Source organism: Stegodyphus dumicola, chromosome X2, assembly GCF_044657685.1.
Source record: "Stegodyphus dumicola isolate Sdum_Otavi_A_Nest chromosome X2, ASM4465768v1".
Lineage (NCBI taxonomy): Eukaryota > Metazoa > Arthropoda > Arachnida > Araneae > Eresidae > Stegodyphus > Stegodyphus dumicola.
Window position 1 is genome coordinate 139,530,567 of NC_140781.1, and position 17,597 is coordinate 139,548,163.

General features: G+C 29.6%; 1 protein-coding gene across 3 annotated transcripts in view; it reads right to left on the reverse strand.

The window, feature by feature from the left end:
* The window catches only part of LOC118194278 (cytokine-like nuclear factor N-PAC), a 122,418-nt gene extending 110,159 nt beyond the window's left edge, over positions 1-12,259 (reverse strand). Inside the window, exon 1 of one of the 3 annotated variants that reach the window (XM_085808740.1) lies at positions 12,019-12,259. The gene's annotated coding sequence lies outside the window, so the exon portion shown is untranslated. Of the gene's footprint in view, positions 1-4,002; positions 4,151-11,009; positions 11,107-12,018 lie in introns of those variants that run through there. The other 2 variants (XM_085808743.1, XM_085808742.1) reach the window with 2 other exon arrangements.
* Between the last annotated feature and the right edge of the window lie 5,338 nt (positions 12,260-17,597).

Consider the following 17,597-nt stretch of genomic DNA (forward strand, 5'->3'; position numbering starts at 1 on the left):
TTTAGCTTTATACTTTAAATACTATTTTAAAGATAATGAGCAAAATGACTTTTTTAAGAGCTCCCTCTACTTGACAAGTCAATCCATTTAAGATCATGCCAAAAATATATGCTAAAATGGATGTCAAATCTATCTTTTTGAAAACTGCAATTAAATCTAACTTAAATGTTAAAAATACAAAGCTCCAAAAAGGATATGCTTTGTTTAATTCTGTGCTTTTTCTTTATACTATTTTTAATAAAAGAAATAAATGCTTTTATGATATTATTCTACTTTATAGTATTCAGAAATATGCGGGATGACATTAGCTATATTTCAACTAATAACCCATAACTGTATTTCTCCCGCCTTCCTAGAATGCCTTCGTGGTGTGATGATCTGCACGCTGGGCGCGTATCCAGAGGTCCGCAATTCTATTCCCGGTGAAGGCATTGCTCATTTTTCATGACTCCTTCCATTATAACCTAATGTCTCTACAACTGTATGGGCTACTCTGAATTTTTATCGGTTAAATTGAGCATTTTTTTCTGCGATTAATCAACACTTTGCTGATATGAAACTTAATTATATTGGTGAATCACTAAGTAAAAACTGATTTAATGGCATATAATATCGTTGAAAGAAATTAACTGAGAAGTAAAAGCATAAGTACTTAAAAGTACTTGATGTCTTACAAGTCTAGTAGACAACAGAGTCTAGTAATATAACTCTACCAATTTAAGTACCCAATCTAAAAAATGTCAAAAAATACAAGTCCATCTTATAAGTCTAGTAATTTAATTTCAACAGACTTTTAAAAATACTTATTGCCTTTTAAGTCAATTGCACATAAAAGTATAAGTACTTACTGTTTTAAAAGAAAATTTGCAATTGGTTTAATAAAAATCACACTTTAATTCGGGCGCCATTGTATAGCCCGATATACATTTCGGACACGAAAACATGAAAAATCAGCTATAACTTCCCAATCCGAACCACGGATCTTCCATTTACAGCTGGACGTGCTAACCACTTACGCCAGAAACGCACACACGGAGAATATTTTGTTTTTTTTAATTTCCATTAAATTTTTCTGATACTCTGAAGGTATACCCAGAATTAAAAGTTAAGCAAGGTTACATAAACATTACACAGTGCTAATGAAATGCTGTTTGATAGTGAAATGTATTTACTGATTGCCTTTTGTACAAAAGCAATTTTAAAAATTGACAAATCCCTTGTCATTACTTATCAAAAATTAAACCTTTGTTAGAAATGTTTTCATACACCAGTTGAGTTACATGCCATTTGGCATTTATCGTTTAATGTTCCCTGTGTCAATAATGACTTAGTGAAACGAATGGAACGAGTACGAATTCCGGTACGAATAACGGAAAATGGGGATAGCAGAGGACGAGTTGGCACAGTTTTAGAATACAGAATGGAATGGGTTGAGAAACTATGTTTAGAATATTAATCTTTAATTTTTACGGGCCCTACGAAAAAGAAAAGAAAGTTAAAATTCTTGCATGAGAAAAGTTTTGAAATTTTAGCAGATATCTTATCAGTTATTTATAGAAATGACTGGTAATTTTATTTAAAGCTAAAATACACAAAATACTTTCACTGAAAACGGCTAAGGCATCGAGATACATATGATTTTCTTTTTAGAACATAAACAGCTATTAACTGAAATGTGTTTCTTCGTCCGTGGGGCTCTCCGTTAAATGCTTAATATACGCTGTCAATCAGTCTCAATCGAACTCACTTTAAGGTTACACATGATGCACGTGATAGGCATATAGAACTTAAAACTTTGGCATTTGAATCCTGGTTAAGATAAGATGTTTTTATTAGTTAAGAGTCCATTTGTAATTCCGTAAGATAATTATTTGATTACCAATCATTTAGAATCACCATTCCCTATTTGAACTGGACAGGATTGCCTCAATGCTCATCTGTTTCACATCAGACTCAGTTTCATTTCCACATGTTTAATTATTAAAAGATCAAATGATGAAAGGTGCTGAATGCATTTAAAATTCGCAGCTTTCAATTTTACTTGCATATTTGGATCGCGGAGTGCCAAAAGACCCAGTCGAGCAAATCTCTCACACTTTAATTCGGGCGCCATTGTATAGCCCGATATACATTTCGGACACGAAAACATGAAAAATCAGCTATAACTTCCCAATCCGAACCACGGATCTTCCATTTACAGCTGGACGTGCTAACCACTTACGCCAGAAACGCACACACGGAAGAATGTAACAGTTCCTTGCATGCCACTATTTACGCATTTTTTCTCGTTATGGCAGCATAGTTTTAATCACATCAATGATAGAATATATTTATTGTGTATGTACATGAATTTTTATAAGGTCAAAGACAATTCACGTAACTAGAGAATGTATATTCAAACTGAATAAATTATTAAGATTAAATTTAACTTACAAACATAAACTTCAGCGACCATTCAGCAGTTTTTGCACTGGTTGTACATAAACTGCTGTTTTATACTTGGTATTTTCTAAGTTTGAACTCCATGCGCTTGTTACGGGTAGTTTCAAAAAACCTCTGCGACCATTTAGCAATTTTTTTTTTTTTTTTTTTACTGAAGTTAAATTTATAACGTAAAAGGCTTATTTTAATAATGGGTTAAAATACTGACCTGATACTTATTTTTACCTTTTTGAAAGGCCTTCTGAATTATCCTATTCTGTTAAAATTCTTGGAGTTTTTATCAGACTCTCAAAATGAAAGCATATTTGTTCTAAATACCTTTTTAAACTTCAATACTGCAGAATTAACGAAATAATTAAAACTGTTTGACGGTTTATAGAACAAAACCTTCTTATTAATAAATATTAAAAAGGCGTTTAAAATTTCTGCAGTTCAAATTCCTTCTGTATTTGGTACAGTGTAACAAAATTATCATATACAATTTTAATCCGAATCTTCATATACTAGATTTAAACGCTGTTATATGGAGATGATATTTATGTCTGAAAGCAATAAATGTAAAGCAATGGTAATGTTTTAGAACTTCTTTACTTTTATGAAAAATTTTGATCTTTGAAAATTCAAGTACGCGGCTTTATTATAAACTGGCGTATTTAAGCCTTCAAAAACCTTCTTACATTTAATGTTCTGCGTTTTATTTCATGTGCCTTTTTAAATGAATTATCAAAATAAATATTTTTTCACCGAACCTAAAATTTTCTAATCAAAGTAAGGCATTTAAGTCTCATAAAATTTATCATCATAAGTGACTGTATGAGTTTATTTCATAACAGCACTAAGAATCCAAATAAATTTTAAAAACTATTTAGAAGCCCAAAATTTTAATTACCTTTAAATATCTGAACATTTTATTTCAAAATAAAAGGGATAAAACATAATATTTTGCTGTTATATCTAATAGGAATGTTTATTGAATGGGCGTCAAACGAATTAAACGCTTCAAAAATTTTGTAGGCATAACAGTTTTGTAATTAAGTAACATTACAATTAGAAGATTAAAGAATCTTTAGTAAATTTTGTAATTACTATTAATTTTATTCGTTCTTTCCATGGACGTTTATATTAGAATAAACTCTTTTCTTTTAAATGCTAATGCAGTTTAACCAGCCAGGAAAATAATATAAAATTACTGATAAACATACTTCAGGATAAATTAAACACTATTTTATGAAAACCAACTCATAAGCTAACGCTATGTCAGTCACAGAAGCAACTGTTCATGGTCAACACTCAATTTTTAACGTATTAACTGCATAACACAGAGAAAGAAAAGATCTACTAACTTTTAATTCTGCAAAATTTTAACTGAAGGGAAAACTGTAGACGGTTAAGTCTGAGGACTGCTGCTATTATTTTCCTTGAAAAGCATTATGACTTATTTTTCATGCGAAATTTTGTATTCGATAAAAAAATATGCATACTTCAGAATTTCACCTGTAAAATAATATTAAATGAAAAAATAATATTAATCATAAGACAACTAACAGTGCTAATACTAACGTGAACACGACAGCAAGCGGTAACTGACACAGGAGGCAACGGATACATTTATAGATAGTAAATCCCTATCACCAACTGGCGGTATTAAAGGTCGTTTAATCGTGACATCAAGAAGTTATTTCCACAGGCCTTAAAAGCAAAAGATCAATCGAATAATCCCCCTACCACACACACACACACACACACCTAAATATCCGATACTCCGGTAGTCAGCGACAACCTGAACCCAGCCCCCCCCCCAAAAGTCTCATGGAGGTAGGAAGTAAGATGGAGTCGCCCTAAACAAGTTTCTCCGTACCCTGCTCTGAACGTGGCCTTCGAGAAACAAGGCCGTCCAGCTTTATCGTGACGTCACCGTATGGAGTGCGAAGAAACGTTTCTTCTCCACTGAAAGCGAGCGATTCCACTGCGCGCTTATTTATTAGTAAAAGCTAATTTTATGTTATTCCGACGTAAAGTAAACAGGAAATTATTAAATAAGTGATACTATCTTAGCATTTAATTAAATATCATGCTTTAAGACTTCAGGTATCTGAGCCATTCCCGTTAAATTACGCCCTTTATAATCAAAATAAGATTTTACATGAATTTCATCTATTAGTAAAACTACCTTTTTATCACTTTCATTTAAAAATCCGAATTTCTGTTTTGTGTACAATAAGAAATTATAATCCATTTGTTCTTGTTTAGGATCAACATTGTGCTTTAAATTAATATTACGAATGGTATTTGGATGTGGAAGTAAAATGTATCCACTTTGTCTCAAAAATTTGTACAACTGAGGTGATATATAGAAACATATAGAGGCAAAAATTAGTATATCTGGATTATACCTTTTCGAAGTTTGGAGAAGAATTGAGATTTGTTCAATTATAAATTTAATAATATTTTCTTTTTCATTATCAATGCAGTTAATATCAGAGAGTGTATTTAATGCAGCAAGGAGTTTTAATCTTATGACTTCATCTTCATTACTGCTAGCATGTTTAATTTAAGACTTCATTTAGCATATTTATGTTAGTAATTTTCATGGGAAATTTTAATTTACCAATATTTTTCAAAGAAGCATTATTAGAAAATGCTTGTACCAACATTTCATGATTAATCTTTATGGAATATTGTATTTGAGGTACAGGTTCATCTTGAATATTAAAAATCAAGACATAATCTTCAATTTTCAAAAATTTCCAGAAATCCGAAAGCTGTAGCATATTTTTCTTATTGCATAAATCGTTCAAACTTAGCAGTTCTCTGTCTTCATCATACTTTTGCTTTTCCTTCATGCTTCTTTGAATAGCGGTAGCAAGATTTTTATTCTCTAGCTCTATCTTTTTTGTCACAGGATCTTTACGGATTGCTTTCGAAGTAGTCAAATATGATGGGCAATTAATCATAATCGATGATGGCACTCCACCTTTTACTAATCTCGGAACCTTCAAGCATACTGATATAGTATCTTTCCCAGTTTTTTCATCGAAAGCCCTTGCCTCACGTATGATGTCAGCTGGCTGAAAATGGAGCTCGCATACCTACATATCCCGAAAATGAAACAATTGAAACACATTTAAGAAGAATTATTTTTAAACACGTCATTATACAGTGAATTCTAATATCATTTCATTCAAACAGCTCTTTAAGGGGACACAGTACTAAACAATATCGTCAAACTATCGAATTTTTTTATAGGCTAAACTGCAACTTTTTAAAATACATATGGAAAATCTCAAAACTGCACCTTCAATAGTTATTTTTGAAAAATTATTTAAATTAATAAGATTTCCTTTTTTTCTATTTTTTCCTAATCATGACAACAAAATGTTTCATTAAATCTTGTAACAGAAGCATACAGTATTCCAAGCACAGTTTTGTTTACATTTTCAAGGAATACACAAACACACACACACACACACACACACACAAAAAAAAAAAAAAAAAAAAAAAAACCGCTATTTAAAGCAAAAATATTAATATAAAAAACGTAATAACAAATTTATAAAAATGAAATTTTTTAAAAAATAGTTCTATGTTATATAAACAACTGGTTTAACGATATTTTTTTATAATTTTTTTTAGATATAATGTTAATTACAATTTTCAGAATAAACTTGAACATGTGACAAAAAAAAGAGTTGAAAGGGTAATGTGTTCCCTTAAAATATTATAAGCACACGAATTTGAATTTTTAAATTAAAAACATTATTACTTTCATATCTCTAAAACTTACAATGACAAGTGGTTTTAAAATAAAAGTCGAGATAAATTAAATATTACAAATGCTATTTTAAGTTCCAGATTTTGTTATATTTTCCCGATTATTGCTTTATATTAAGCACTGAATTTTCTACTGAATATTTAATCTGCAGTATATGAAGTAAAATTTATTATACATTAAATAATACTATAGTATTATGAACTTAATTACTCATTAAAATATTCACATGCAATTTATGAAGCAACATGCATTTATTAAAAAAATTATAGAATTCACTTTAAGACAAATTGCAGGAAACAAAAGCTTAATATACTGCTTATTTACATTGGCAAGGATTTATTGTATACTTTTATATTTTACACTAGTTATTGTTTACTATTATATTTATCACTAGTTTTTCATTGGAAATGATTTTGGGTTTAAAAACAGACATATTAAACATATTAAATATTTAATTTACTTAATTTTTCTTTGAATATCAATGAAATCATAAGAATAAAAGCTCACCCTGCTATTTTTAGTTGGAATGAAGTCCTTTCGCTTTATTGCACGGATCCACTTTTCAGATCGGCATCATTAGGAAAAGCGAAAATGTGCACTTTAGGTTCAGATTTGTAATTGCCGTTACATCGCGGCACTGAGCACATGTAAGGCATTATATTGTTTCTGGAACCACTCACAAATTGCCAAAAACCTCAAATTTAATATATCCAGCTGCAGGAAAATCCGGAATGCAGTTAATATCTCAAGATTTTAGGTCAAGAATTTCAGTTCAACCTCTTCTTTCGAAGCAATGGCGACTGAAAACCTTTGACCCAGCGTTGCCCTCACCCCACGAAGGGGTGCACTCTTCACCCCAAGAAGGGATGCACTCTCTGGAATGACGTCACACGCTCAACGTCACTGAGCTGTAGGGCCTTGTTTCTCGAAGGCCACGCTCTGAAGCACCGGCGATCCCTACGTGGTGACCAAAACATTGGGTCATTTACCATTGAGTTCTATGGGATTTGACGCGTTCGGGTGTAAATATTTTGTAATTACGTCGTAAATATACATATAAATGTATATATTTTCTTTTTCTACAACACTTCAGAGTCCTAAGTATGTGAAAACAACATATTTTTAAACAACATTTCATTCTGAACGGAATTAAATGCTATACTTTTTACAGGACAGTTTTCTCAGAATGGTTTAATTTGAATGAAATATTTTCACAAGTTTTCGTTAATTACATTAGAAAAAAAAATTAAGGTAATTCGATTTTATTCGGTTAAGGTACAAAAATTAAGATCAAAGTTTATTGTATTATTAATATTAAAATTATGCATTATTTCTTTTCTATTTATAGAGCTTCTTCCTAAAATACTTTCTTAAATATGACATGATTTTTTGGCTTCTTTTAAATCGAAAAATGTAAGTCAATTTATTATTAATGCTCTATTCGGTTCATTTTAAATTAAGAGAATTATTAGGAATTAGCGAAATACTTTAAATGAGTATTTCGCTAATTCCTAATAATTAAATAGGTATTAAATAGTATTTGACTTTCTCTGAACATTTCTGAAAGGGAATAAAATAAGTTTTTTTTTTTTTTTTTTAAGTATTATTTAAAATTTGTAACTGAGTTATTATAAAATGTAAAGGGAATAATTCTTTTAATTATACTTATCAGATTTTTTTTTTTTTTTTTTTTTTTTTTTTTTTTTTACCCTTCATTTCAACCACATATTCCAAAACTCTTTATTACGTTCTTAAGTGCGCATCTCATAGCATTTGCTTTACAATACCTTTTAACAGATTGCTTTCCAATACGAACAATTCTTGATTAAATAGTTTTATAACGTATTTGTCAACAGGATTTCAATTTATGTTTACAATTCAATATTAAGGTTATTATATATTTAGATAACATTTATAATCATTATAAATTAGATAAATTTAATCATTAGATTTCTTCACAGTACTTTCACAGTTGTTTATAAGTGAATAAATTCTTCATTTCAAATACATTTATAAATAATTTAATGAACATTTAAGTATTTTGTCAAAGGCAGATACATGCTTTTTGCAAGCACATGCATAAATACCCATACATATTTCCTATTTATCATTTCCGGCATGTGCAAATCTTTAATTTCTGTGCATTCACTGTATTTTTCGTGTAATTTACACTAATTTAGCATACACCCGAAAGTTTTACATAAAAAATATATATGAATATAATTTGAATCAAAATTATAAATATTATTTTTAATACCCACTCGAAAGTCAGTTTTTCTTCAAAATTCCTCCACGATGGCATCTCTCTCTTTAGGCATATAGCCCTTGCATGCATTACTCTATTTATTAAAAACTTAATCTGACCTATGTGCCTAATTACAAATATTTTAACATACATAATTTTATATTTACATTTAGCCATCAAGTTTCAAACTTTTCAAATCTTCTAGAAAATAAATTTTGGCAGATCTCTTTTAGCAATTTTCTTAAAATCTATATTTTTGTAGTGCAACAGCTTAGAATTTTATAAAACAAATTCATAATCAAAATCGCTGTTGTTAGTTATCGAAAAATAACCAAGATGTGATTTTTGCGTAAATGTCAGTAAACTATACAAATTGCTATTATCCATCACACTATGAATGTTTCTTTCATGCGAGAGTGTCCCTTTTTCGATTTCTATGGAACTGTCGTGTGTCGAAATACTATCAGAATCTTGTCAAGCCGAGCTTCTGAATGTAAACAAAGAACACCCCGTCTGGTGACCCAAGCTTCAAAGCAGTGCTTCACTTCTAGCGCAGAATGGCCCCTCCTCCCTTTCCTACCTCCATGAAAAGTCTTGAAAACTGGTCTTTATACGTTTTCCAGAGAACACCACCTCGTGTCCAATTTCGAAATAAAATTTGGCTTTCTCCCAATCCCTTAGAATCCTACGCATGCGCAGTAGTACTACCTGTATTATTTAACTCAAGGATTCTTTAATGTATTTAATCGTTAGGATGAGTAAACACGAATCGTTTTTCTCAGTCAACGCTGTGAAGTTGAAGCTTCTTATCATGGACTAAAGCGAACATCTTTCCAATTACTGCATAATTATTTGCATAAATTTTAAAATCTGTACTTCCCTTTGGTGCCATTTATGCTTCAAGATTTCAGGGAGGGGTCTGGAATTATATCTCTTCCGTCGAAATCCAATCATCTTGAACATACAGTTTTCCATTGCTAAACAAAGCAGTTTTTCCGCATAATTTTTCCCTTAAACTTTTTTTGTTCCACGAGGTGGTTCAATAAAATATTTGTTAAAGAAATACACAGCTTAGCATTCTAAAACAGTTTGTGCTGTTAATTAAATCCATCACAGCAAGTTATGTGTTTTTCAAATTTTTATATCATTTATCACATTTTCGATTTGAAGAAGAAAGAATATGAACAACCAACTATAATTTCATTTACAGTAAATCTGTACTTTCCTTTGGTTACATTTTGAATAAAGAATTATGGATAAATTAATTTTAAAAAAACTGAAATTTCTGATTAACAGCTACATTGTACAAATTTGATTACAAGCATGGCTTTCATTCTGAAAAACCTCTTATTGTATGTAGTCGTATCAACAATAAAAAATAAATAAATAAATAAATAAAAATAAAAAAACTGAAATTTCTGATTAACAGCTACATTGTACAAATTTTATTACAAGCATAGCTTTCATTCTAAAAAACTTTTTATTGCACATATTCGTATCAATAATAATAATAAAACTGAAATTTCTGATTAACAGCTCCTTTCTACAAATTTGATTACAAGCATGGCTTTCATCCAGAAAAAATTTTTATTATATATGTATTCGTATCAACAAACTATAAATTATTATAGTAAATATAAAACTCAATTCAGAATTTAACAACATATTTCATTTGCAGTTTAGTTGTTTTATTTTATTGCCCTGATTACCATGATAAACAAAGACTGAATGATTTCGAAAGAAAGCTTAGTACCTGTATTAAAATCAAACATTAAATCTGATAAGTATTTATAAAAGTTAAAATTTTTGAGCTTTTAAATTAATCTTTATCTGGTGCATGAAAGATAGTATACAGAAAAACTGGTAGCAGTAACTTTTCTTCTAAACATGACAAAAGGAGAAGTTTAAAATTTATGTAGTTATAAAAATTCTCTATGTTTAGTACAGTGAAAAAAATTATATTATGTGCAGTTTTAATAAGAGTATTTGTATCATAGACTTAAGAAAAAGGTTTTTACGTTATAAATAATTTTGATTTTGAAAAACCTGATTTTTTTTTTTTTTTTTTTTTTTTAAGTTGCAATATAAAACTATTTAAGCGTTAATAGACGTTCTCATATTTAATATTCTTCAATTTATTTTATGTTTCTTATCAGGTGAATTGTTGAAATATGCCTGTTTCACGGGATATAAAATTTCGTAATCAAAATAAGGCATAATGATTTTCCAGTGTGAATGTATGGGTTTACTGCATAAAAGTGTGAAGAAGTGAATACATTTTGAAGCATCTTTTTAGAAAGCCAAAATTTTAAAACTGTAATTGTGCAAAATTACAAATGCACTGCTTCGAATTCTTTAAGTGTCTCAAAAAAACATTTTATTTAAAAATAAAGTCGACAAAACTGAATATGTTACTTCAACATCTGCAAAACCGTTGTTTTTTTGCCATGTTTCGCCATTTTTTTAAGTACGATGCATAACACAATTTGGCAATTACCTAATGACGAAGACGCTACCGTAAGATTCTTTCTGGACAAAAACTGTACTTACCTTCAAAATGAGCAGCGATGATTTTGTTCTATATCCGAAAAGGAGAAACAGTTAAGAAATAGGTAAAATCCTAGGTGCGGCCTTGGCGCGATTTTTAAAATTGTCGCCAATACCAAAATGATGCGTTTACTTTTGTCGCCAAATTTTTGGCAACCTCAAAGTAAAGCGTCGCCACAAGTTTGAGTTGGCAAAAAAAGTAAACAAAATGATAATCATAAGATAATAAGTCCTAAGCATACGGTGAGACACAAGAAAAAAAGCAAGCATTTAGAAATTGAAAATAATTTTTAACAGACTTTATAACAAATAAAAATATAATTTTCAACATGCATCGCAACAAATACAAAACATTCACATATCAAATATAATAAATTAAATACCATGTCTCAGTGTCACATATGTTTTAGGGTCTATATCATAACTCAAATGCCATGGCCCTCAAACTCGGGTGACGGATATATTGCTTTTATTGCAAATATAAAGTCTTTCATTTTTTCGGATGACGATTTATTATTTTCCAGGCGCCGCCTCATATATTCTGCCAAATAAGAGTCAAACTCTTCGCTTACCTTTTTCGTCCCCTTCATCCCACGCTTAACAGCACTCCACGTTCCTTCCAAATCCTAGTATATGGTGCGGCCACGGCGCGATTTTTAAAATTCGGCAGCAATCCGGCATCTACTGCCCATTGAATTACAGCAAGCTTTCCTTCCAGTTCTAACTTCCAAAAAAATTTCGTGTTTAAATATTCGCAATTCATAGCACTGCACATCATAATCGAAAAGTAACGTTATTCAACTGTAAAAACAAAATACGTTAGCAAATAGAACTGTAGAACAAAATACGTTAGCAACTCGAACTGTAGAATAAAAGACGTTATCAAACTAAAATCATATTCAGTATCTGACCAAAAACCGATTAATTAAAAAATATTAACCTATCAGAAACTCGGCGGAACCACTACTGTTATTTTAAAAAATACAAAAAATAAAAGATAAATAAATTTTACCTGAACATACGTTATCCTTTCTCATTCAGTTCAGCCGAAGACTGAAGATTAACGGAACTTCAAACAATGGTTTGAAATAATTCTTCTCTTCCATCTGCACCAATCAAAACTTATCAATTTAAAATATATATTGAGCATGCGCGAAAATGCTCCCAAATGCACTCTCCTCCAGAGCATTCAAAATCGGATTGGTTACCACAATTAGCGCGCTTATTAGTCTCTTAAACCCGAATTTCGCCAACTCTCATGTGCACCGTATACTAGGATTAAGCCAAGAAATACCCAACTGACTATTTCAACATTGTGTTATCCATCGTAAAAAAAAACCTGTTCAGTGGCACATGCGCGTGCGATATTGCGCACAAATCGAGAAGCTGGGACACTTGCGCGCATAAAACATTCTTCGCTGTTCGCGAAAAACCACATCTCGATTATTTTTCTATAACTTGAAACAACAGCTATGATTACTAATTAGCTTTTTAAAATTTTAAGCTTCTCGAGTGCACAAATATATATACAAAGTGTTAATATTAACAGTGTTAATATTATATATAAATGTTATCATGTAAAGAATGTTAAATACTTTTAAAGAGTGAGGTGCATTTAAAATGTGAAAATATCCCCCAAATACAACACATTTTAAAGCTCAACAGTACCTTTATAATGGTTTACGAGTCTTTATGGTTTACGAGTCTGAAATTTGATATACCTATTTTGACATCCTCAATAATTTATTTCGTGCTTTTATTTTATATTCTGAATATTAAATATTTTAAATACCTTTTTTGTGATTCACGTAATATTGTAATAAATACTGATGCATGCAGTATTATATAAACAAATCAGTGATTTTAGCTTGCTTCCTCCCCTCAAACACAAAAAGCTATGCACAGTTAAAGCGATATATGTTAAAAAAGAACAGGTATATTTTCTTTAAACGTAACGAGTTTTTATTTTTATTTCTTTAAATCAATTATTTTTTTTAACATAATTAAGGGTAATTTGTGAAATTTTTACCCTTGAGACGTAGTAATTGATCATTATAAACTCACTTAGGATTTATTCAGTTGGTCTTCTTATAAGGTATTTCTCCCCTCTTCTTGGCGTGCCTTCGTGGTGTGGTGGTCTACACGCTGGGCGCGTATTACAGAGGTCCGCGGCTCGATTCCCGGTGAAGGCGTTGTTATTTTTTCATCTCTCCGGCTTTTCCAATTAAACTAAGGTCTCTACATCCTTTTTTTTTTTTTTTTTTTTTTAAATTTTGAGCAATGGTTTTGGGGTTAAAGAGAAATGAAGTATTCAACGAGTTGAGAAAAAAGTACGCTAGTACTAAAAGAATAAATTAGCGCAATGTGCTGCTAAATTTTAATTGAAGTTTAAAAGCAATGTTAGATCCAACTTATCAGCAAGAAGACATGAATTCTACCAAGTAAATTAATATATGAACTACATTAAAGCAAAATTCTAAGATACTAAGACATCGATCACCTTCAAATCCTGTAAATGCGTATTATTTTCTTAATAAACAAATATAAGAATGTCTCATAATTTAAAGCTTGTAAACATGCCTAACTATATGTATTTAAATAGTTTTGTATACAAAATTATCATAAATTTAACTGAGGTAATGGAAATTGAGATGTCGATATTTTTATGATTTCAACTTTTGTTACAGTTTTAAACAGTTTTAGATCAGTAGCGTAATAATTATACAGGTACAGTGGTTACGCAGTTAATCAAAATTTCTTATAATTTTAATCAAGTAGTTCAGGGAAATCGCGCACGCAAGCAGGAAAGCTCCCTTTATGTGAAATCTTAATTGGAAAATGAAGTTGCCTTGGAATTTTGTAAAAATATTACTTTCTTAAAATGAATAAATATATAGAGGGAGATGCAAATGAGCTAAATATCTATCATATGAAACTATATATTTGCATGGAATCGTACACGGAAGCATTTTAATTCGGGGGATTTAATAAGAGGCATTTGCTAAACGCAAATATAAAAAAACCAAAGTTTGGCTCTTTAAACCGGAAACCTTAGAAGTATTTCTTCTTAATATATAACTTTGACACTAGAGCGGATTTTTACATGTGTCTTCTTTCACATATGCTTTGCTAGTAAGAAATCAAATTTTAATATAAAACCATAAAAGCAAATTTCGATTTTAATGTCTGCTTAAATGTACCTGACATCTTAAATATGTTTGAAAGTATTTTTAATTTCCTTTCGCACTTTATCCGAATTTCGGACTGGCAGCAAAATATTGACATGGTAAAAAAAATATCAAAAGATTATGTTTTTCGCAGTTGAAACACTTTTTTTTTTTTTTTTTTAAATCTCTGAGCTCCATGACCGGCTTTATCCGTACATGAGATTTTTTTATCACTTGGTATATAGTCAGATGTATCTCAATGGGCGTACGTTCGAGTACTTCCGTTTGTAATATCTTTTTATTCATGAAAGAATTTACCTTTTCAAAAAACTTTACAACAACAAGATTTAAATTACTACGCGCACACTTACAGATATATAGATGATATTATTACATTTAACAATTTTAATAAGATTCAAAACTCAGAGATTTAGCCAAAGGGCCTTACTCTTAGTAAAACTAATCATTCGCAAAATATCATTGACTATCTTGATCTTTAAATAATAAACTACAAAATAATTCTACTGTTTGATAAAACACGAAACTTCAATTTCAATACACTGTAAAAAAAAAAATCTGTAAGGTTACTAAGAAAACTCATGGAAACTGGGATGCCATGGGTTATTTGAGTAACAGAAACAGGTGTTTTCTTTGTAACATTACAAGAGTTTTGCCTGTAATGGTTACAGATCTTTTTCTTGTAATATCACAGCATATAGTTATGTAAGTAGAACATATTTTTCTCGTGTAAATTCCCAAACGATATATCTGTAATGGTTACAGATTATTTGCGTGTAATATTACAGCAAATAATTATGTAAAAAGAACATGTTTTTCTCATGTAAAATCCCAAACGATATATCTGTAATGGTTACAGATTATTTGCGTGTAATATTACAGCAAATAATTATATAAAAAGAACATGTTTTTCTCATGTAAAATCTCAACAGATATATCTGTAACTGTTACAGGTTATTTGCGTGTATTATTATAGCAAGTTATTATGTGAGTAGAAGATACTTTTCTTACGTAAAATTCCAATGGTTGTATCTGTAAAGGTTTCAGATTATTTCCTTCTAATATCCCATTAAGTAATTATGTGTGTAGAATATATTTTTCATAGATAATACTAAAGGATACGTCTATAAAAGTAATAGATTTTTTTGTCTAAAATTATGCTTATTATAATAAAATATACTGAAATCAAGATTTTTTGAGTAAAACAATATCTGCATGTGTATATCATTATACAGATATATGCAAGTGAAGCATAATAGTTTGGCTTTTTAAATTAGTCAATTTGACCTCAGAATAGCATTAATTTAAAAGATGTGCTTTCAACAGCAATGTTCTTTTTTCAAAAAGTAACATTAGTCTGTTGCAGAGTATTTTTGTTTTATGAAGGGAAACTTATGTCTGATATTATTGAAAGGCCTTTCATATTATCATTTTGATTAATTTAAAAGTTCAAATTGATATGCTACTCCTTATATTTGCCTTGTAAAATAGCTGAAAAAAATAGTATGTTTTATTTGCATGTTTTAGTGTCAGTTAATAAGATATGTTCTAGAACTTTCTTTTTAGTAATTTTAGCTAAAATAGACACATGTTGCTTTAGATTTAACTTATATGAGTAAACGTGTTGCATGTTGATATGATCATATTATTACAGTAAAAGACATTTTGTGAAATATTTCTATGAAGAACTCAGAACAGCTGTTCTTCATATTTCAAAAATATATTCTCTCCTTCTAAAAAATGACATTTTCAGTAAATTAAAGAATTCAACATAGCAATGAACTTCATTTTGTTACTACAAGGAATTCAAATTTTGTTCATACGCTTGAATTACAACGTCTAACTAATTTTTTTATTCTTATCTGCACTCAGTGTTTGTCAACAGTCTGCTATTGTTTGAAATAATGCATAACTTTTTTACTTACCTTCAAATAATTTCCTTTGAATTAACAGATAGAAGTCTTTCCTTAAAAACCTAATGTCATGCTTTTTGAATAAGCATAAAACTTTGCCAACTGACCTTAATTTTTAAAGCCTTGTTTCCCTTAAAATTCTTAATACAATTATGCCTTTAAGAAATTTATTTCTAAAATTAATACTTCAGTTTAGCTTAAAATTTAATGCATTTTAATTTTACCTATAATTTTTTACAAACATAATATGTAATAAATCTAAGCTTAATATTTACCATTTCGAAAGTGATACTAAAAAGTATTCCTAGTTATTATAAATTTCGAGATTCGCATACAAAATTGTGAAATAAACATGTGACAACAGAAAACAAACTTTATGCTCTCTCTATATTACAGCATGTTAATTAAGAAGTTTATTGAATTAAAATTTTATTGTGAAACACTATGAAGCAACTAATATGCTAATTAAAATACAGAAGTAGAAATAATTTATTAATTAATTCATAAACTTTACATAAAACCTGAAAAAAAGAATTAATTAAAAAATAACATAATATAATTTAATAAACATTTCATAAAAATTCGTTTCGACTGCTTGGAAAAAATGAATGGTTTTTCTCCTCTTTGTAAACCATGTCTCCTAAATAAAGAAAAAAACATTTCTTTTAAAATCATAATCATGCTCTTAAAAAGCTTATAAAAATTATTTTAATAGATGTTTTAAACATGTGCTTATATAACACTTTTAATGATATTTCTTTATATTATCTTAATTAATTAAGAACAGCTTAAATTCTTTAAAAAATTGGATTACAGTGAACCGTCTCATTACGACAAGCTACCTCAGTCAATCACTTTTTAAATTTAACCAGCATTCCTCATAAAATAACTAATTAGTAAACATAACTTCTCTCGGATGCCCACTATCATTTAAAGATCAAAATTTTCAGGAATCACGTATAGCTAGCTTAGAGAAGGTTCATTGTACAAAAACAGCTAATATTCAAATATTTTCATAAATGAAGCCACCATAGTTATTAAATATAATATACAGTATACTTATATTCAGAATTTGAATAAATTTCTCGAACTGTTTTAGCATTCGAAAAATATTATATTTATTACCTTAAATTTCTAAAACAATATTACATATTCTTCCAAAGGAATCACTGGGACTCGGACAACATTTTCCCCCTAGCTTTCTTTTAGCACAGGATTCTGAATATGTTTTAAAGATTTAGGTAATGTTTGTCTTCCTTAAGGGGCTCACAAAACAAGTTACCCTAAATGTTTTGTCCGCATAGTGGTCATTTTCATCTTACTAACTGATTTACTAGTGGATTTTGGGTGCATGGCCTATCATTGATGAAACAACAATAGTGAACAGCTTCAAGAAAATGGGGATATCTAATGCTCTTGATGCCATATTCCCACTTATTTTTACTAATTTTATCTTCCGAAAATTAAGAGGGAAAAATTAAACGAATAATTTA